Source organism: Heterocephalus glaber, unplaced genomic scaffold (assembly GCF_053883595.1).
Source record: "Heterocephalus glaber isolate CG9 unplaced genomic scaffold, H.glaber_assembly_v1.0 deba00001247, whole genome shotgun sequence".
NCBI classification, from domain to species: domain Eukaryota; kingdom Metazoa; phylum Chordata; class Mammalia; order Rodentia; family Bathyergidae; genus Heterocephalus; species Heterocephalus glaber.
Genome location: NW_028258227.1, coordinates 109,954 through 132,047, shown reverse-complemented (window position 1 = coordinate 132,047; position 22,094 = coordinate 109,954). Strand labels below are relative to the sequence as shown.

At 37.5% G+C, this 22,094-nt stretch overlaps 1 long non-coding RNA gene across 1 annotated transcript in view; it reads right to left on the bottom strand.

The window, feature by feature from the left end:
- LOC147828162 (uncharacterized) overlaps positions 1 to 21,883 on the bottom strand; it is a 30,513-nt gene extending 8,630 nt beyond the window's left edge. Inside the window, exon 1 of the long non-coding RNA XR_015451211.1 lies at positions 92 to 21,883. This is a non-coding gene — a long non-coding RNA (uncharacterized LOC147828162). The remainder of the gene's footprint in view (positions 1 to 91) is intronic.
- Positions 21,884 to 22,094: the final 211 nt, after the last annotated feature.

Genomic DNA, 22,094 nt, shown 5'->3' with positions numbered 1-22,094 from the left:
GTGAAAGGACCTATGCTCTCTTTGTCTGTTTGGCTCACTGGAGGCGGATGCTGACAAGCTGCTCAGGGACACCAGGCCTCCACTCACTCACCTTGAGGTGAGGAAGAAAGAGAAACAGGAGTGGGAGTCCAGTGGAGAAAAGTTGGACCAGCTCTGGTGAGGGATGTTCTCTTCAGAGGTTGTAGTTTCATGGAGAGCGATGTTGCAGAGTGATGAGTAGTGGGCTCCTGAGTGTGCCTGGCTAGGCTCCTCTGAGACCTGAGCTAGTGCAGGGAGAACATTAACTCAGGGACTTGTGTGTAGAGATGCTCAGTACAGGTAATTTCCCTCTTCTGCTGTTTGTCTGCAAAATCATCTTGACCTGAGAAATATGCCTGAAGAGGATTAAACCAAGAGCCGACCCTGAAACAATAAACATATCAAAGATGGAAATGGAGTGTGCAGGGACTTTGTGCTCTTCTCATAAGTCTGTATAGATGGATGTGCACTGGGGCAGGCTGATGCCACACCCGGGGGACTTTTTCTTTAAAATGTTCAGAGCTAATTACATCCGAAGCAGTATGCCTTATGCAGGAACATCACTTCTGTAGAAAATTGAGATGCTCTTTTACCTTGTTACATATTCATTTACTTTCCATGGGACAAATTTATGGGAGGGTTATGAAGCACTTTATGTTACAATACCTTTTTCTTGACTTTGTTATGTACATGTTTGAATGCCCCGCAAGGAATGCAATCATTATCTACTGCAAACATGTAGCAATAAAAAGTAAAAGGAAAAACAAAAGTAATATTATTGTGTATCAGAAAGGAATGTAGGCTTCCTTCAAAAAATATTAGAAATGCAATTACATATGGTACTCAGGCATTTTTTATTTATATATTAATTGGTACATTTTAGGTATACAATACATTTACATTTATCATTGGGTGTTTGTACCTGAACATAATATATCTTAGTTCTTATTTTTTTCCCCATTACCTATGAGCCCTTCACCCCCACCACCCTTCCTTATTTACATAGACTTTATTTCCATTTTTTCTTTCTTTCTCATAATTTCTCCTTTCCTTTCTTTCCTTTCCCCTTCCCCTCCTGACACCCCTCCACCTTTGTATCTTTTCCTATTTCAAATTATCAATTATTCATTTTAATCATTTTCATCCTTATTTACACTTTCAGTTTCTCACACTAGAGATACTATTCAGTATTTTCACATGTGTGTCCTATTAATTTCACTTTAGATTATGGCCTCAATATGCAGCCATTTAGATATAAATGACTCTAGTTTCTCTTTCTTTATGGCTCAGTAGTACTTCTGTTGCAGAAATCTCCAAAAGAAATACACAGAGACACAGAATTCAGATAAAATAATAAAATTTCTTCTCATGAGTGGACAGGAATGCCAGAAACTAGTCTGGTCCATATCCGCACCCCCTTTGTTCAGAATTTCCCTTTTTATATCCTTTTTAGCCATTATCTCATCCCTAGTGGTCTTTGATACGTAAATACAATTCCAGTTCCTATTTACAAGTCACAGACACAAGATAGGCCATATACATTGTAAATTCACCCTGGCACGGTAACTTTGTTAGGTTAATGAAGTTACTGGTTAGAGTCAGATAATCCTCACCTTAAACAAGGAGTTACAGGAAAAGCAAATTTTAAAAGAACACATTACTTATTTTGCTTCTACAACTACCTTAATATTCAATCTATTAAATTATCTAAAACTTTTCCATATCACTTTGTTTTATAAAAAAAAACACACCTTCTTTATCCAGTTTCCAGTTGATGGCCACTTGGGCTGTTTCCAAACCTTAGCTATTACAAACTGTGCCACTATAAAAATAGGTTCACGCATATCGCTGTGGAATGATTCTTTTAATTCTTTGGGGAAGATACCCAGTAGGGGAATAGCTGGGTCAAATGGGCCCTCTAGTACTAGTTCTTTGAGGAATCTCCATACGGATTTCCACAGTGGTTGCACAAGTCTGCACTCCCACCAACAATGGAGAAGAGTTTCTTTCTCTCCACACCCCCAGCAGCATTTGTTATTGGTTGATTTCTTGATGGCAGCCATTCTTTCTGGGGTGAGGTGGAATCTCAGTGTTGTTTTCATATATTTATTTGCTGTTTTTACTTCTTTGTCTGAGAAATGTCTGTTCATTTTGGATGCCCATTTTTGAATTGGGTCTTTGAATTTGGGGGCTCTGATTTTTTTCAGTTCTTTATATATTCTCAATAGTAGACCTTTGTCTGAGGAACAGCTGCTAAAAATTTCTTCCCATATTGTAGGTTGTCTCTTAGCTCTCTTGGTAGTTTCTCTTGCAGTGCAGAAGCTTTTTAATAAGATGAGATCCCAGTTGTTGATTTTTTGTGTTACCTCCCATGCTACTGAAATTTTGTTCATAAAGTCTTTTCCTATGCCAATGTCGTTGAGAGTTCTACCTAACTTATCTTCCAGCAAATTTACTGTTTCTGTCTTGATATTTAGCTTTTTAATCCACTTCAATCTTAGTTTAGTGCACAGTGATAGGTATGGGTCTAGTTTTAATCTTTTGCAGGCTGAAATCCAGTTTTTCCAACACCATTTATTGAACAAGTATCTTTTCTCCAATCAGGGTGATTGACTCCTTTGTCAAAGATGAGGTGGCTGAGTATGTCTAGAGCTGTTTCTGCATCTTCTAATCTATTCCACTGATCCTTGGGTCTGTTTCTTTGCCAGTACCATGCTGTTTTTATCACAGCAGCTTTGTAGTATAGTTTCAAGTTGGGGATTCTGATACATCCAGCCATGTCTCTGTTGCCCAGAATTGCTTTTGCTATTCTAGGTTTCTTGTGCTTCCAATGAATTTTTGCATTGTTCTCTCTAGTTCTGTGAAGTATATTGTTGGAATTTCAATCAGTATTGCATTAATTCTATATAGTAGTTTTGGAAGTATGGCCATTTTTACTATATTGATTCTTCCTACCCAGGAACAAGGGATATCTTTCGATTTTCTTATATCCTCTTTGATTTCCTTCTTCAGAATGCTGTAGTTTTCAGTGTAGAGGTCTTTTGCTTCCTTTGTTAGGTTGATTCCTAGATATTTCATTTTTTTAGGTGCTATTATAAAAGGAATTATTTTCTGAATTTCTCTCTCAATGGGTCTGCTATTTGTGTATAAGAAGGCTATTCTTTTTTGAGTGTTGACCTTATGTCCAGCTACTCTACCAAATCTGTCAATTAGGTCTAGAAAGCTTTGACTGAGTTTTTTGGGTCTTCTATGTAAAGTATCATGTCATCAACAAATAATGACAGTTTCACTTCTTCCTTTCCTATCTTTATTCCTTTTATTTCTTTCTCTTGTCTAATTGCTATGGCTAATGTTTCCAGAACAATATTGAACTTTAACATTGTCAGGGCAGAAGACAATGCCATATTTTAAACATTATATAGGCCACACTTCACTCATTTTTATTGTAAGTAATTTCATTAAAAATAGCTACTTTTTAATGACATACCATAGCATAATTTAGCACATTTGTACAGTGTGTGTCGGTGTGTATGTGTGTGTGTGCACATGTGTGTGTGTATTTTTTGAGTCAGGGTCCAAATTTAATCTAGACTGGCCTTTAAATCACTATGTAGCCCAGGCTGGTCTCAAACTCACAGTGATCCTCCTGCTTCAGCTTGTCAAGTGCTATGATTACAGGCATGTTCTTTGTGTTTTGATCAACTCAGGATACATAGGTTCCAGGTCATTGCAAACATTTATTACTCCATAATGATGATGACCGCATTTGCATTATCTCTTTAGCTATGTTGAGTTGTACAATACAAGATTGTTAACCATAATCTATGTATGTGTGGTGTTACACAGCATTTTTTCTCCCATGGACTGTGAATTTGCACCTGTTGAGCAATATCTTTTCTCCTTAATACCAATCTCTCCCTCTCTGTCCTCCAGGAACCACTATTCTGCTCACCAGTTATATGAGCTCAGTTTTGCTAGCTTCCCCATATGAGCTAAACCATGTGGACCTTTCTATGCTTGGTTTATACTCTCTAGTAGGATCTCCAGTTCCATCCACATTGCTGCACAGACAGAATGTGGCCTGCATAAGACTGCATAAGTCCCACTGTGTGTATCTACCACATGGTCTTTATCCATTCATCCAGAGATGAGTATCTTGGTTGATTCCATATCTAAGACATTGTAAATGGTGCTGAAATAAGGTGAGAATGGAGATGTCTTGGATGTCATGACTTAAATTCTTTTTGACAAATATGTAATTGGGGTTTGTAGGACGATATGGTACCTTTAAATTAAATTTTGGAAGGAACCTTCACACTGTTTTCAATAATGGTTGTACTGGTGAATATTCTTTTAGGTGGTGACAAGAGTTTTCCTTTTGCATCATTTTTGCCAGGATCTGTATTTTTTGACTTTGTATTATGGCCATTCTGGGTTGAGATTATATTTCTTTGTAGTGTTTATTTGCATTTTGCAGGATGCACACATACTACTGAGATACAGTAGCAAAAACAGCATAATACTGGTATAAAAATAGGCACATACTTAATTGGATCAGACTAGAAATCCTAGAAACAAATGCACACATTTACACTCAAATGTTTTTGACAAATAGAAAACCACAAATAAAGGCAATAAAACAATCTTCAATAAATGGTCCTAAGTAACCGGATGTTCATGTGTAAAGTACAGAAGTGGACTCAAATTGAATACATAAAAATCTAGTTAAGAAGCATTGAAGACTTAATTGTAAACGAAGAAATAATAAAAATGGTAGGAGAAAACAGAGGGGAAACAAATGATATCAGTCTGTGCAAGTATATTTTAGACAAGGATGTAAGTGGACAGGAAAAAGACAAGTGGGATTACATCAAACTAAAACCCTCTGCACAGCAAATGGAAGAGTTAGCAGAGTGAGAAAGAAAACTGCAAAATGGGAGGAAATATTACTGAATCACTTACCTTACAGTGCATGATATCCAGAATATATAAGGCACTCAAAACATTAATAGCAAGATATAAAAATATTTGAAAAATCAAACAATTTGCTTAAACTGGCATATTAAAAATAAAATATACAGGGCTGGGGATTTAGTTCAGTGGTTCTGCCACCTGCCTTGCAAGCACCAGGTCCAAATTCAATCCCTGGTACCAAAAAAAAAAAAAAAAAAATGAAATGGCCAACATGGATATGAAAAAATCCTCAATATTACTTTTGCAAGTTCTCCCCAGCCTTTTAGAGGTATAACTGAATACAAATTATTGTATATATTTAATATGCACAATGTAGTTTTGTAAAGCACCTCTACACTGTGAACTGATTATCATTATAAAGAATATTCAGATAGCCATCATTTCATATAGTTATCTTTTTTGTAGTGAAAGAAATGATGCTCTGGCTTAGCAAATTTTAAGTACAAAATAGAGTATTAGTTACACTCTCCATACAGTACATTAGATATCCAGAAGTTATTTCTCATGCATAAATAAAATTTTGTGGTGTTAAAGCAACCTCTTCCCATGTTGTAATTTTCTGTCTATGGCAATGACCATTCTACTCTGTTTTTGTGATCTGATGCTTTTAGTCTCCAAGTATTGTGAGAGCATGCATTTTAAAAATCTTTCTGTTTGTGAATTATACAACTTAATATAATATTTACTGGTTCATTCATGTAGCCAAAAAGGACATCATTTCATTCATTTAAAGCCTTTATTAATGTCTCCTTATCTGTATCTATATCTTTATATAACATTTCTCAGTTCATTTTTCCACCTAAATGCATTTAAAAGGTTTCAATAGATTGAATTTTGGACTTTTATTAGTATATGTTTGCAGTATATAATGATTAGATTCAGTGTAGGATATTGACAGATGCACATAACACAATTCAATTCTATTTTCCCCCATCCCTGCACTTGCAAATGATATTGCAGTGATGAGGGAGTAGAAGACTCTTCATGAGTTCTTCATTTATTTAATATATCCAGAAGTGGTGTAAGTGGGACATAAGACATTTCTGTGTTTATGTTTTTGAGGCAATTACATTGTTTTGTCTCGTGGATGTGCTAATTAACATGCCCACCAGCACTGAGGAGGGGTGTAGTGTACCACTCCTAACAGTTTCTAACTTTTGTCTTTTCAGTAGCAGTCATTTTAAAAGGTGAGAGGTATGTGTCATGGAGGCTTTGGTTTGCTTTCTCTTACAATTAATGTTATTGAGGACATTTTAGAATAACTGCCATTTGAATGTCTGCTTTTGAGAACTATCAAACATCTTTGCTCTTTAAGAGGTTGTCATTTTTGGATATTAACCAATTATCAAATATACAGTATGCAAGAGTTTTCTCCTTACATAAGGTGTATGAGTTCATCTTAATTGGAGGCTTTACTGGATTAACAGATTTCTGGAGAAGTGATTGGATCATTGGGGTGCTGTACTCATTGGTGAATTAGCCCAATAATTTTCAGAACTGAGTGTGATTTTAGGAGGTGTAGCTCATTTGGGAGAAATAGGTCACTATTATTATGTCTATGCAAGGTATATCTCTCACAAGTGCTCTTCCCCTGAGATCTGCTTTCCAGCCCCTATTAAGTGAGCAGAAGTTCTGTACCATGACCTTCTGCCATGATATTTCTGCACTGGAGGGAGCCAAGCATGGACTAAACCCTCTGAAACTATGGGCAAATCAAATCTTTCTTGTGTTAAATTGAGAATATCAGGTATTTGGTCCTACCAATAGGACAGCTGAATGATAGAGGAAATTAATGCCAGAGATGGAGGGAAATTGCTTTGCCTATCCCTGACCAGGAGGTTCAGAAGTCTTGAGTTTAGCTTGTTGGAGCAAGTATTTGGAAACATTTGCAGATGACATTAGAGTGGACTTTGAATGCCATAGGCAGAATCTGATAGGAAAATATATTCTTTTTTGGTTCTAGGATTGAATCCAGGGCTTTCACATTGAGCTTCATCATTGTCATTTAAAAATTTTATCACACAACAGAGTCTGGGAGCTGCTGAATTTACCATGCTAGGCTTGAAATTGTGATCCTCTTGGTTGGTATTACAGGTGTGTGTCACCACACTTGGCCTGATAGGCAAGACCAGTCAGAGCCCAAAGACCAGAATACTGAAGGGAATGTAGTCTGCTAAGGCCAGGCTTATGAAGTTTTACATGGAAATGAGGACTCTATTTGAAATTTTACTAGAGGCCATTTGTGTTACACTCTGGCAAAACATCTGTAGATATTTTGTCTTTGTCCTAAGAGTTTGTGTGAAGACTGAGGTTAAAGGTGGTGGACTAAATGATTTGGCATAGGAAATTTCAAGGCAGTCAAAAATTCAGGCTGAGTCATGTATACTGATGGCTGCTTTTTTCATAGAGTCAGGAGCACAAAGCAAAGCAGAAAGATTTGAAAACTTTAAAATTTACCCCCTCCTCAAAATCATCTAGGAGCCAGAGTAGGTGTTGTTGATGAAGGGCTTAGCACCATTAAAAAGAAGCCAAGTACTTTAAACTTTTAAAAGAAAAAAGTGTCTTAAAGGCATCCTAGGAATCCATTTCCACTCATCCAAGGTTTAAGGATGCAAAAGTGTAACTTTTCCCTACAGCAAAGAGCCCCTGGGCACCCTGCTTGAGAAGGAATTTCTAGGGAATTATTTCCTGGGATTCATTTTAGTGTGTTTTGGTGCCGTCACTCAGAAACCACTGCAGTGATGCTCAATGGGGCCCAGCTACTGCTTACATCAGATCATGGCATTGTCCACATGATGCTGTAGAATGCAAAACATGAGAGATCACAGAGACTTCCTCCTAGATTTCAATGTGAGGTATTGGAGGCCAAACATTTCATCCTTAAGATGGCTATGTGTGAAGCTATGAGGTGAAACTTATAGAGCAGAAGAGACCTTAAGAAGTTGGCAATGTCAGGAAAATGGAATTATACTGAAGAAAGCCAGGGGCAGCAAGCAAAGCTAGCCCAAAGAGAAACCACGTGGGCTGAAACCAGAAATGCCTTGGACTGGAACCTCAAAAGCCCTGTGCAGTTTACATTTTACTACCTTGTGCACTGAATACTGGATATGGAGCTATTGAATTTAACATTTTCTCTGAAATTTCTTGGTTTTAAAACCTTTATATATTCCTGCTTCTATATTCTGGTATTCTGGAATTTTTTGTAAATTTTACAGTAGCTGAATATTTGGACATTGGCATCTCCCAAGCCAATCAAATTCATAAAGCAGATTAACCATTACAGAAAGGTGGTCCCAGTTTCTCCTGTAGTGTCTTGTGATCCATCTACCCGAAAGGCCAGGGACCAAATGACAGTGAGCTCCACTTCTTTACTCCCTCTCTTCTTCCACTACCCAATAAACAACTATTTTCCTACCTTAATTATTACTGAAAATATTTCTTTGTGGTGAAAATACCTCCTCAAAAGGAAAAATATATAAAGGTACCAATTATGCCAGAGAGCATTGAAAGAACAAAGGGACTTTAGGTGTAGATGCTGAAAGCAGCATGTCCTGGTTCCCTCTGGAGACAAACACTCTGAGACTCAGGATGCATTCCTCTTATCCTTCCATATCCATCAAACTGAAGCCATTACCCTCAACTGTATTTCTCATCTTTCTTTTTATCAGTGTTAATATTACAATCTAAATGTGATGTTCCATGAAGGCATTTTAAAATTAATTTATTGGTACTCTTTTGATATACATAATGACCACATTCATCATAAAAAATTTGTACCTATATAATATATCCGATTTTTTCTCATTCTGCTCCCTTCAACCCTTCTTCCCCTCATTACTTACAAAAGCTTTGTTTCCATTTTTCTTCTATTCCCTTTTTCTTTTTGCCTTCCTCCTCTTCTCTCTCTTCCCTCTCATGTTCTTTCTCATTTGAATATTTTCTTCCTACATCCTAGTACCTGTGATCTATTTTGGCCTTTATCTATGCTTTTGGTTTCTCACACAGGAGAAAGACTGCAATATTTAAACATGTATGTCTGATTTATTTCACTTAAAAGTATTGTCTGAAGGTGCAACCATTTACTTAAAATGCAAATATCTCAAGTTTATTCATCTTTATGGCAGAGTAGTATTCCATTGTATAAAAAACACATTTCTTTATTCATCTGTTGATGGGCACCTGGACTGTTTTCAAGATTAAACTATTACAAATTATGCTGTTGTAAGCATGAGTGTACATATAACACTGTGGTGTGGGGCTTTTAATTCTTTTGGGAGGATATCTAGGAGGGAAATAGTTGGGTCAAATGGAACTTCTTGTTTTAGTTTTTTAAAGAAACTTCATAGTGATTTATCTCAATCTGATAAAAACCATCTATGTCAAACCAATGACTAACATCATATGAAATAGTCAAAGACTAAAAGCTTTCACTTTCAAATCAGGAAGAAAACAAGGATGACCACTATCACACCACTTTTCTTCAATGTATTTCTGGAAACATTAGCCACAGCAATTAGACAATTAGAAAGGAGAAAGAAATAAAAAGACTAAGGATAAGAAAAGAAGTTAAATTATCATTATTTGCAGTTGGCATGATACTCTACATAGAAGAACACAAAAACTCCACCAAAAGACTCCTAGATTTAATAACTAAATTCAGTAGCATAACAGGATAAAACGTTAACACTTAAAAATCAATAGCCTTCCTGACATAAATAACAAACCCACTGAGAGAGAAATTAGAGGAAAACACCTTTCATAACAGAAATCAAGGAATATGAAACACTTAGGAATAAATCTAATGAAGGAACTGAAAGATCTTTATATTAAATCTGTAGTACTCTTAAAAAGAGATAAAAAAGGATATCAGAATATGGAAATATATCCCTAGTTCTTGAATAGACAGAAACAATGGAGTGAAAATGGCTATGCTTTTAAAACTGTTGTACAAATTTAATGCAATCCTGATGAAAATACCAATAGCATACCACACAGAACTAGTGAAAATAATCTAGAAATTTATTTGGAACAAGAAGAGACCTAGAAAGGCAAAAGCAATTCTGGACAAAAAAGGCAAGTTAGGAAGTATCAAAATCCTCCACTTGAAATTATAGTACAAAGGTACAGTGACAAAACTATCATGGTACTGGAAAAAGAAAACAAACTAGACCCAAGATCAATGGAACAGAATATAAGATGCAGAAAGAACTCCAAATGCACTAAGCCCCCTCATCTTTGACAAAGGGGCCAAACTTTCACTGAAGGAAAGATAGCCTCTTTAATAAATGGTACTGGGAAATTAAAGTTAGACTAATATCTCTCACCATGCACTAAACTAAAATGAAAATGTATCAATGACATCAGCATGAAAAGAGAAGCAAATTTTCTGGAAGATAAAATAAGTAAAACTCTTGAAGGCAAAGATCTAGGCAAAGGCTTTATGAACAAAATGCTGATTGAATAGGAAATGTAACAAAGTATCAACAGCTGGGATCAAATCTAATTAAAATGCTTTTGCATAGCAATAGAAAGCACCAACAGAGTGAAGAAACAACGCACAGAATAGGAAAAAAAATTACCAGCTATTACTAGAAGGGCTAATATGTAGAATATATTAATAGCTCAAAAACTCAGACACCTCATATTTAAAGGAATGCATTTTAATACACATATTTGATAAAAAATGCAGAGTTCTCTCCCATATAAAGATATGTTGATCAGCTTGGTTCTTTTGAAAATGAGAACTGGAGTTGCTCATGTAGTTAGATGGGAGAATTTTCCCAAAATTCCATTTAGCTAACGTGCAGTTTGAGATTTTCATAAAATGTATTAAAACAAACATGGTGTGGCATGGACATTATTCATTTTTTGTCATTAAGTTTATTGGTACAATTAAGATATACATAATCACATTCATTGTATTGAATTTGTACTTGTACATGATGTATCTTGATTCATATTTTTCCCATCCCTGTCCTCTCCCCTGTACCTGTCTTCCCTTTCTTATTTATAGGAGGTTTGTTTTAATTTTATCTATTTTCTCATTATTTCTTTTCCCTTCATTATACTCCCCCTCCGCACTCCCTTGTGCTACTCTCATTTCAATATTCTCTTCCTATTTCACAATATCTATTATATATTTTGACCCTTATATACACTTTCAGTTTCTTACACTAGAGAAACAGTTTGGTATTTACATATGTGTGTTAGATTTATTTCACTTAAGAATATGGTCTGTAGGTGTGGACCAGAGCTTTCTGGCTGGATGGAGATCTCACCCAGGACTCCACCCTGAGCCCAGAGGCATCACCAAAGGTCCACCCATAGAAGAGCTCCACAGGTGCACAAACATCAGCCAGAGGCCCACCCCATAGCATTGGCAAGTGTGTCCAGATGGCAGGGAGCAGTGTTGTAGACCAAAGCAGCATGGCCACAGGTAGATTCCCAGACAGGGCTGTGCCCTGTCCCCAGTGGCTTGGGCACAAAGGCCAAAACCAAGGGTCCACCTGGAAAAGAGATGGACAGGCACACAAATGACAGCCAGAGGCCTGTACCAATACCATTGGTAAGTGCTCAAGACCATAGCCAGAAGCTTGCTTATATAACAGGAACTGGGTTCACAGCCCCCAGCCAAAGGCCTTCCAGGCCACCGCTACATAGGGGCCCTAGCCAGAGGCACACCTAGATACCAACCCAAGGATGCACAGGCCCCAGCTAGAAGCTTGCCCAGACAACAGGTCAGCTAAGGGAGCTGGAAGGCCACCATTCTGAACCTAGGAATTAGTGTACTGGTGAGCAGCAGAGAAAGCAGTGCTCCATTGCTTGCTGAGAAATGAAGACCACTGGGCAAGCAAAAAGGTGCTGCAACAAAGGAACAAGAGGCTGCATCTGTTGAAATGAGAAGACACTTAAAAGAGTCTCAAAACTAGAGTTCTGGATCACCTAAGGCAAAAACAAATAGAAATGAGATGGAAAAATCTGATACTCAACAACCTGGACTCCTTGAACTGGTAACAAAAGAGGATCTGGAAAAAATGAAATCAGAAATAATTTCTTAGATAACAGCAGAGATTGTGCCCATAGTGCAAGAGACCATCAATAAATCTAGAGCGGACACATTAAAAAATAGTGAAGCTGAGGAACATGATGGAATCACAACACAGGAAACAAATGGAATTAATAAAACAGATGCAAACAGATTTCCAGGAGATTAAAAACTCCATTGAAAGTTTGCACATCAGAATGAGCCAATGTGAGGACAGAATTTCAGATACAGAAAAGAGGATTGGAATTAGTGACCAGGAAAAGGAAAATTTCACTAGGATAGTAAGGGACCATGAGAAATCAATCCAGCAGCTGATAAACAATGCGAAGAAGAATAACACAAGACTGATCGTCATCAATGAAGAAACAGGAGAGAGTGCAAATGACATAAAAAAGAAAACTTCACAGAAGTGATAGCAGAAAACATCCCAAGCAGGGGAAAAAACTTGACATACAGATAGAGGACATATATAGGACTCCAACTAGCCTTGATCAAAAATATCTACACATAGGCATATAATAGTTAAGATTCCAGAAACCCAAAAGAAGAACAAAATTCTAAAAGCAGCTAGAGAAAAGAAACAAATCACATACTAAAGAAAGCCAGCAGAATCACAGCAGACTTCTCAACACAAACACTGAAGACAAGAAGAGCTTGGAATGATGTATTTCAACCTCTAAAGGAAAACAAACTTCAACCCAGAATGATGTACCATACAAAACTATCTTTCAAAATTGATGGAGAAAGAAGATACTTTCCTGATAAAAAGCTGCTTAGAAACTTCATGAACACGAAATCACCACTCAAAAAATTTTTAAACAATGTCCTAGGAAAAGACAAAGAATGCTACAACATTATGAAGCCCAACAGAATGAATCCATCAGGCATGACAGGAAATTAAATGCACAGGAGGAGAATCCAAAAGAAATAAAAAGTCATGACAATCATAAGTCAATATGTATAAGTTATAACGATCAATGTTAATGGTCTCAATTCACCAGTAAAAAGAAATAGACTGGCAGAATGGATCAAGAAGCAAGATCCAACAATATGCTGCATACAAGAAACATATTTAATTCAAAAAGAAACCCATAGAGTGAAAGTTAAAGGGTTGAAAACAACACTCCATGTGACAAGAACCTGAAAAAATGTAGGAATATCTATTCTCTTTGCAGATCAAGTGGATTTCAAATCAACACTGATTAAGAGAGACAAAGAAGGACACTACATACTTGTAAAGGGAAAAATCCAAGAGGAAGACATGACAATCATAAATATCTATGCACCAAACACTAGTGCAGCCAACTATATAACACAAATACTAAGAGCAATGAAAAATCAAATAAGCACTAATACAACAGTAGTGGGTGGGAGATGCCCAGCAGCATGCTGGATGTCCATTGGTGCCACTCCTTCAGCACAGAGAAGAAGAGGTGCCGAGCCAAGCAGGAAGCAATGCAGGTGCCCCCTGCCTCTGGCTCCTGGGCCATGCCAGCACCTGGATCCACACCACAGAGAGGCAATGGGTCAGAAAAGACATTGATCTGAGCTCCAGAAGAGAGAGCAGAAGTGAAAAAGAGAAAGAGGGCCTCTATGAGTCTCCTAGATGAAAAGTGAAGCCCACTGGAAAAGTGAAGAGAATCTCTGGAATAAAGGCACAACAGACCACCATCACTGATAATTTGGAGGGATCACAACCTTCCATTGGAACCTGGACTATCTTCAGGGGAAGGGCCACTGGAGCCTGCAGTAGAACGTTGTAGAGTTCAATGTCATGGGAGGTCAGAGATTTCAACTTGGGCCTTGTAGCAAAAATCAGCCTGAACCTCAGTGGACAGCTGCTGGCTTGCTGAGACTAATTGATCTGCACACTCCTGCCCATGCTGTCTATTGTGAGACATACCCTGAAGGAGGTCCTTTATTTTTATTTTTTATTTTTGAAGTATTTTTTCTTATTTTTAATAATTTTAAACATTTTTACGTATTTTTTTCTCTTTTCAAACGTTTCCCTTTTTTCTCTTCTTTTCTTTGTTGTTTTCTGTCTCTCGCTGTCTGCTTCCACCTTGTTCTTAATTTCTCACCCTTTTTATTCCTTTTCCTGTCCTAATTTGAATTTCTTTTTTCTTTCTTTGCCTTTTCTTCTCTTTTCCCTTCTCTAGATTGTCATTAGCTTTAAATGAAAATAAATAGTTTCTAGCCCCCCTGTTGCTCTTAAGTTGTTCTATTCTTGTGTTTGTTCTTTCCTTCTGTCTTCTCCTCTTCTCTTCAACAGCTTCCTAGAGTTTGTGATCTTCCTGTGCATTCTGGCCTCACTTCTAACCTTTCCCTATCATACATATCTATCCCTCCCTTTCCAACTCTTTCTATGTCCTAATCCCAAAAGGTAAAGTTACTATATTGAAGAGTTCCTTCACTATAAACATATTTTGGGCTGGTCCTCAATTTTGATTTAATTCACATGTTTAAAAGTGATAGATTAAAATCTATCACAAATTATCATTTTCTAAACTGTGCTTGATGCTACTGTTGTTGCTGATTGTATCACTTGGGCTAAGGTGTTGTGATTCATCTAATCAGTTGTCCTTCCAGGTATTCTGAAAATGAGATTGCCTAAGAGTCATTAGAGACTCAAAACCTGATGACCAGCTATATCTGGAAACACTTCTGAGAAACAATTATTCCATAAAGGTTCTAAATACAAGCAACAAAGATGCTTACAGTAACCAGTCTATGGCCATACCACCCTGAATGTGCCCAATCTCATCTGATCTTGGAGGCTAAGCATGGTCAGGCCTGGTTAGTACTTGGATGGGAGATTACAAGAAGCTATATTTAAGTTTAAACCCAGGAATTGAAACAAAAACAGTACCAACAACAACAATAGAAATGAAGAGACACCAAAGCAAGACACAAAATCAGGCTACCAGCTCACCAAAGGCAAATTCTGGGGGAAATGAGGTGGAAAAGTCTGATAATCAACCAGCTGGACAACCTGAACTGATAGCACAGGAAGTAACAAAACAGATGAATGAGCCTCTAGAAAATTTCACAAAAGAAATAATTTCCCAGATAACCACAGAGATGGTGAGCAGAATGAAAGACATGGTTAGAGACTCTAGAACAGAAACAGACAAAAAAAAAATAGATGAGCTCAGGACCATGATGGAAACCATGAATGCCCAGCATAGGAAAGAAATGGGAACTACAAAGACATAACATAGGAAAGAAACGGGATCTATGAAACGGTTTCAAACAGATATCCAGGAGATTAAAAACACTATTGAAAGTATTCACAGCAGAATGAGCAAATGTGAAGACAGAATGTCAGATATGGAAGGCAGGATTGCAGTCAGTCACAATGAAAAGAGATCTCTTAAAAATAGTGAGGGACCATGAGAAATCTAGCAGCTCCTAGATGATGCAAAGAATAATATGTCTGAGAGGAATCCATGAAAAATGAGAAGAAAGTAGAAATGACATAAAACCTATTCACAGAATTAATGACAGAAAACTTCACAAATAAAGCAAAAGAATTTGACATATAGATAAGTGAGCCATATAGGACTCCAACTAGCCATGATCAAAACATTCTACACCTAGACATATAATAATAAAGATCTCAGAAACCCAACAGAAGAACAAAATACAAGCAGTTAGAGAAAAGAAATCACATACAAAGGAAAGCCCATTGGAATCACAGGATTTGTGAAGGAAGATAGGGTAGAAGAACTGGCAATTGATTGTGGGCTTTCATGTAGTTCCATTATAAAGGCCACAGGTAGAAGCTGAAAAATGACTTCTACAGTATTCATCAAAAGCACAGCATGAGCATAGTGATATGTACACATCAAAGCACATCTGCAATCCCATGTTTATGAAGCAATATGTGCAAGACTCAAGGTAGGAAACCAAAAAACAAGGTGTCTGTCCATGAATGGGTGGATGAACAAATATGCAAGATATATACATTCACAGGGGAGACAATATTCTGTCATTTCTGGGTATCCTAATGACAAAGGATGAAACTGGAGATCCTAGTGATAAAGGACATAAGTCAGACACAGAAAAAGAAATGCCACACAGAGGGCTTAATGCATTTGAGGGTTCTCCAAATGCTGAGCTCTTGGGACTGGGAGAAAATCAGTGGACAGCAGATACTGGGATGGGAGAGTGGTTGGGCATGAGGACAGGTTACTGAACAGGAGCTGAATCACAGCAGACAGAAGGCGGGAGCATAGCTGCAGTGATAATTCCAGGATTCAGAGCTGGTGGTTAGAGTTAACAATGCAGTATTGTGCTGATCCAAATACTTACAAGGAAATGTCTGAATGTTCTCAACCAAAGAACTCATCAATTTTAAGGTGATTTATAACCTGACAGTGTGGAGTTAATTAACAAAAAATGTACAAATGGGTGAAACACACTACATCCTACAAAGAAGCACAATTATGTCAATACAAGTATAAGGAGAAGAAAATGAAATTGAAATAAAAGATGTGGCCTCTACAATATTTAAAAATGTGGGGCAAAATATTATGTCCACCAATGGCTTTTAAATCTAAGTAATATTATTCCTATTTACAGTATGAAATATACAATAGCATAAATGTTTCTGTATTTGTATGTTCATGTTTTTAGTCTTTTGCAGCACTTGGAATTGAACCTAGAGTGCTCTATCATTGAGCTTCACCCCCAGTCCCCTAAATTTGTTTTTTGTGCCAGATTCTCAACTGAGTTGCTCAGGCTGATATGAGGTTTTGTTCTCTTGCCTCAATCTCCTGAGTATCTGGTATTACCCGGGTGTGCCACCATGCTTGGCTCATATTTGCACTTTTAACACTTCTGGAAGCAAGCTTACATGATAGTGTCACTTTCAAGAGGCTCCAATATTTTGAGGAAATAGAGCATTTGTGAGCCCTAAAAGAAACTGACATTGAGGGAGCCCATTCTAAAAGACAGTTGGCAAATCCAGCAAACTGATGAAAACAGAAAAAGTGATTCTGACTCAGACGCAGGTCACCGCTCTCTTTACCAGCTCCCCTGCTCCCCCTCTCTCCCTGACCCACCTGCCTGAGGCCTCTGCTCTTGTTCCCACTCCTCCTTCCCCATGGGTGTAACAGCTGTCACATTGATGCTCCCTGGGGACACACGCCCCACTCTATGTGACACTGGAGTCTCAGCTTCTTTACACACAACCAACTGGACCTGGCCCACAGGATGCTAGACAGGCAACAGGAACCTGTGAACACAGGGACAGATTGGCCTCTACTGTGTTAGAGGCCCACACCTGTGTTATACTTCACTCACAGTTGGCTGGTGGAGATTTTGTAGACTTTGGCAGAGCCCCAAAGTGGGTATCTTGTGGCAACTCTCACTCCATGGGTGGCATTATCAACTGGTCACCAGTCCCCATGGTGTGGAGGTCACTGCAATCAACAACGTGTTCTAAACCAACCTAGGCAATGTTGTCTTATCCAGCTTGCTCTGAGGGGTGATGATGGCAACAATGGAATCCAAAACAAAGTGAAAGTTTTGCAATATGGTAAAATACATTTCAAGAAAACTGGTATTGCAAAACACAATATTTAATAAAGATGCTCTAAACTTACCTACAGGACTACAAAGTAAATATCTATACAGCTAATGAGCTTCTCAATCTTCTGAGGAAATGATTTGTTCACATTTGAAATATATTCCTTCGCAAATAATTGACTATGAAATTTGTCTACACTCATATAATTCTGAATACTCTGGAAATCATCTGATCTCAGAACCTAAGAAAGACTGAGCCTGCTTAGCACTTGCATGGTAATCTATAAAAGATTTCAACAGAATTCCCTTTTGGGTGATATCAGGCTTCTCCAGAACACAGTCTTTGATAGGGAGTCATGTAAACCATGTGGCCATGTACCACATTTTAGTCCTGTAAAGCAATTTTATTGTTTCATGATCTGGCCTTCAGCTCACTCAGACTCCTCACAACAAGAAGATTCCCAAGGCAATAAATTAGAAACAGCACAAATCCCTCTGGACTGCTCCTTTCTACAATTTCATACCTGGAGCTAATTATGTACTGGAGCTGCTCAGAACTCAAGAGCATCCAGGCAGGAATCTCATTAGGCCTCCACTAAAAATATATGATTTCCTGGCTGGATTCAGGGGACTGCACTCTCTTTGGATGGATCCTGAGACCCTGGAAGGAAGCTGCATCCCTGAACCAGGACCTAACTTTCGCCTTGCTGGCTCTTCATGCTCTATACCTTTGCCTCTTCAATGTCAAGGTAAATGAGGGGGGAGACCCAGTCATTTGTGAGCCCATGTGAGCCTCCTTTCTCCTCAAGTTGTGAAGTACATTCCCTCACTTAGCAAATGAGAATGTGTGCATCCGGGATTTTGGGGGGGAGTAAAAACCTAGGAACCAAAATGAGCAGCTTGAGGGGACAATTTTTTAAACCTGAGGACCACCTCCCCACTATTGTCATAGAAACTTTCAAATGGAAAAAAGATTAAAACTGGGAAGATGTGCATGATCTATTGCCAAAGGAAAAGGTGACAGCAAAATGATCCCAGGAAGTGAAAAATGGGAAAAAAATCATCCCAGCACACACTGTTCCTCCAGTTAGGTACAAGTATTAAACTGGGTATTGCATGTCTAAATATTGAATAGTTTCTCTGGTGTGAAAAACTAAAAGTATAAATAAGGATCAAAATGTATATTTGATATTGTGATATTGGAAGAAAAGTTCTAAAGGAGTAGGGGAAATGGGAGGAGTAGGAGAAAGCAAAGAAGGTAAAAGAAAAAATATGAGAAAAGGAAAAACATAGAAAGTCTTTGTAAATAGGGAAGGGTGGAGGGGGTGAAGGGAGGGTGGCAAAGGGGAAAAACATGAGAACCAAGGTACATCATATAAAGGTACAAGATGCCAATGGTGAATGTAACTGTACTGTATTCCCAAACTGTACCAATAAACTTAATTTAAAAATAAAAATAAACAGACATTAGATGAGAAGCAGCAGAAAAAATAAATAACACCTCTGTCATTCTGTATGATATTAGAAACCACTGGCTTAGAATAAAATAAAATTTCTGTCAAGTCTGGAGCACTGGACAGAATTTAGGACAAGGCATAAGTAGTTCATGTGAAAAGTAAAAGAAACATCATTTGCAGGTGCATCAAGATGGCTGGGTGTGAGGTTTAAACCATAGCGGAGGTCTGGCAGCAGGAGAATTTCCATGGGGTGACAGTGGAAGTAGGAACTTGAAATCTGTGGGAGGACATGAGTAACCTTATAAACTATTTACTTTTTGATCCAAGTATTAAATAGTTGCTAAAAAGGAATGCATGTTCAGAGAAGGCAAACTTTAAGGTCAAACCATAGAGAAGATGGTAACCCTGTTCTATCATTCCACAAGTGTAATGTGTGTGGAATAAGCACACAGTACCATGTATATAGAAAAAATTTTTTTCAATAATAGTAAATGTGAAAACTTTTTTTACTGTTATTTATTTGCTCTGGAGAATAAACCTAGATTCTTCTCTGCACTGGAAAATGCTCTAACACTGAACTATATCCTCAGCCCTAACTGAATTTTTTTAAAAACTTGAACAAATGTCCAACTCACAGAGTGCTCACAAGCTCTAAATGAGGTGACAGAGGGACTGAGGTGGTTATCAGAATTCACAGTCATATGTGGAGACAGGGAGCAGAACCCATGCTACAATTCTCAGAGGAACTGGCTCTGCTGCAGGGTTTCCAGGTGATGCATCCTCCTGAAAACCAGCCAAGACAGAGAAGCCCTGTGCAGTGATCCAGGCCTGTGGGGGGAGCAGACAGAGGAGAGGATGAGGTCCAAGAGAGCGAAAACATGGGAAGATGAAGGGGCCATATTGGGTCCTTTGTGTAAAGTGTGTGGGGGTGTCCAGGATCACTCCGAGCTTTAAATGAGCATTGTAATTCCTGGAGATCACTCAAGCAGGTAAGCATGAGGACTGGATTGGGTTCAGCACCTCTGGAAACAGAACCATCCCAGGGTTAGCAAGTCTGACATTATGGCAACAAGGGAAGACTGTGAAATGTTTTATATTATTGAGTTTCCTGAAGAACAGTTTTGTAAACTCAGTGAACCATGTATCTGTGGTTCTATTTCCAGATTTTCTGTTTTACTCCAATGATCTAGATGTCTTTCCTTACACCAACACTGCCTTGATTACTGTAGCTTTAGAGGAAGTCTTAAAATCAGGTAATAAATGTCTTCCAACACTGTTTCTTTTTTTTTTTACTTTTCTAGGTCCTCTGTACTCCTACATAACTTTCAAATTTCAGTATCAAATTCTTCATTTATAGCAAGTATGCATAGACCTGATCTTTTATATATAACTTGTGTTTTCTAATCCTGATAAATTCAGATACAAGTTCTAGGGGATCCTAGAGATTTATTAGTATTTTCTCTGTTGACAATCATTTCATCTACATACAAAGATTTTACTTCTACCTTGCCAATCCTATGCTAATTGTTTCTTTTTATTGCCAGACTATTTTGGTTTGGGCCTATGTTTCAAAGTTTAATGGACAGATGAATCATATGCATATCTGCACTTGCTCCCCACCTTAGGGAGAAAGCATTGTATCTTTTCCATTCATATAAGGCCTTTCTGCTGAAGTATGGAGTACATGTCTTACCTGTTGAGAAGGTTCTGTTCTATTTTTAGTCTCCTGATAGTTTTACCATGAACAGCTGTAGAATTTAGTCCAATACTTTTTCTGCAACTACTGACAGGAGGATCATATGGCTTTTTCCTTTCCTCTGTTAAAATGATGACTTATAGTGGTGGATCATCCAATGCTGAACCAACACTGCCATCCCTATAATAAAACCACTTTCTACATATTGCCAGATCTGACTTCTAATTGTTTTGGTAAACAAATTTTCATCTATGTTCATACTTTTTTCTTCTATTATCTTTATCCAGTTTTAGTATTAGCACAATGTTGATTTCCTAAAATGAGGGGAGAAGTGTTCCTTCTTTTTTTGCTTTAAATGTTTGATATAATTCATCATTTAAAATGTATAAGAGCCTGTTCTTGTCATATAGATAGGTTTTCAAGCTAGAAACATACTTACTTTAATAGGTGCTATTCAAATTTTATATTTCCTCCAGTCAGTTTCATTAATTTGTCTTCCAAGGTACTTCTTAGAAGTTGTCAAATTTATTTCAAAAAGGATTTTTGTAATATGGTCTCTATATTATTTAAAATTGTATAAAATCTGTGGTAATGTCCTCTAAATTTTGATATTGAGTTAAAAAATGTATAATTGATTTGTGTAATAGGAAGAAAAGGTCTAAAGGAATAGGAAGTAGGAAGGGTAGGGGAAAGGAAAGAAGGGAAAAGAAGAAATATGAGAAAAGGAAAAAAATGGAAACAAAGTATTTCCAAATAGAGAAGGGTGGAGAGGGTAAAGTGAAAAATATAAGAACCAAGATATATCATGTAAAGCTACAAGATCCAAATGATGAATGTAACTGTACTTTATATGTAAAATGTATCAATAGACTTAATGAAAAAAAGAATTGTTTTGTATTATTCCCAAACATTCATGGCACAACTGAACCAAATTTTTTCAAGTGTATCTTGGCATGGAGAAAGTTCTTTTCAAAAACAGCAGTTGTTTTTCTGTGCTTGGCTAATTTCACCGAACATAGTGGCCCCAGCTTTACACATTTGTCCCAAATGACACAATTTCCTGTTTTTATGGCTGAATAATATTATATTGCATTTATGCACCACAATTTTTTTGTCATTCATTTACAGATTGACACATAGATCATTCAATATCATTTCAATCCTGAACAATATGGATAAATATTATGCTTCAGATTCATAATTGGAAAAGGGAGTACAGTTTTTCTGATGTTCCACAGTGCAACTTCTCCAAACCAGACCACCTGGGTTCCCTCCCCATGCCTGCTTAAATACATACACCAGAATAAAATCCCTGGGTGCAACTACACAGATCACTGAGCATGAAACCACTGATTAATCAAAGAAGAACCAA